At 43.0% G+C, this 1,155-nt stretch overlaps 1 pseudogene; it reads left to right on the top strand.

The window, feature by feature from the left end:
• Nucleotides 1-265: 265 nt before the first annotated feature.
• The window catches only part of LOC105524782, a 5,723-nt pseudogene continuing 4,833 nt past the window's right edge, over nucleotides 266-1,155 (top strand).

The following is a 1,155-nucleotide window of genomic DNA, read 5'->3' as shown; positions in this document are numbered from 1 at the left end:
GCCGGGTCTGGTGGCATGCCCCTGTAATCCCAGGTACTTAAGAGGCTAAGGCAGGAGAATCGCTTGAACCCAGGAGGCGGAGGTTGCAGTGAACTGAGATCACGTCACTGCACTCCAGCCTGGGCAACAGAGTGAGAGTCTGTCTCAAAAAAATAATATATATATATGTGTGTGTGTGCATATATGTATATGTATACATGTGTATGTATATGTATATATATGCATAGGTATATATATTTCCCAGGGGTTTTCCACATCCGAGGCCATGCAGGTCAGGGAGGGCCATCAGCAGTCCCCTTCCTCATTGCCCACAGCCCCGTTTGGCTCCAGGCAATGAGTATCAGGGCATCCAGGTGGGAGCCACAGCAGCCACCAGGGGCGAGGCTGCCTTTCGCTGCCAGCACTCCTGTGGCCTCTGGCTCCACAGGTGTCTATAGGGCCCCAGCACAGCCCCTCCTCACATTGCCTGTGAAAGCAATGTAACTGCAGAAGATACTCAGGAGGAAAATGAGGAAAAAATGCCCCCCATGTATTAGAATAATTGTCATTATATTGCCTATGCTGCAGACAGGGTCACTGGTTATCATTACTGCTGTGAAACCTGCTGCAATTGGAAGAGAAAATGGTCTAGGGCATACTCTTTGAATCCCTGAAGTTGGTGTCAGTAGGTTTCATGCAGAAATTTATTTTGACCATGATTTACAAAGTTATGTCCTTCTAGATCAAAGCAGTCAAAATTGAACAACTGTTCATGGAAAATGAATTGTTCAGCTGAAAACTAAATGAGACCCTTATGCACTTGAGCATAGACATAAATTTAAAATTGGAAGGACTGTGTTACCCTTTCACATTCACCCTGGCTGTGATGCCTGTGAACCATGACAGGTTAGAACTCACCTTTGCCTTAATAAGAAAGATGAATCTTTTGTTGGTCTACCACTAAGTAAAGAGGAAAATGAGTTGGAAATAAGTAAATAATTAAAGAAAATATGACTAAAATAGGGTTTACAGAATATAGATTATGAACATGAATAGACATCAAAGAATCTAAAATATAAAGATAGAGCTGGAAAACATAGTGAGCAGATTGGAAATGAAGGAACATTCTAGAGAGATGGGGCTCCTGCATCTGTTCATTCTGAAATTACTGACAGC

The sequence above is a fragment of the Colobus angolensis genome, unplaced genomic scaffold (genome assembly GCF_000951035.1).
Source record: "Colobus angolensis palliatus isolate OR3802 unplaced genomic scaffold, Cang.pa_1.0 Scaffold509, whole genome shotgun sequence".
In the NCBI taxonomy this organism is placed as follows: domain Eukaryota; kingdom Metazoa; phylum Chordata; class Mammalia; order Primates; family Cercopithecidae; genus Colobus; species Colobus angolensis.
The sequence above is the reverse complement of the archived record's forward strand: the minus strand, read 5'-3'. Positions and strand labels throughout refer to the sequence as shown.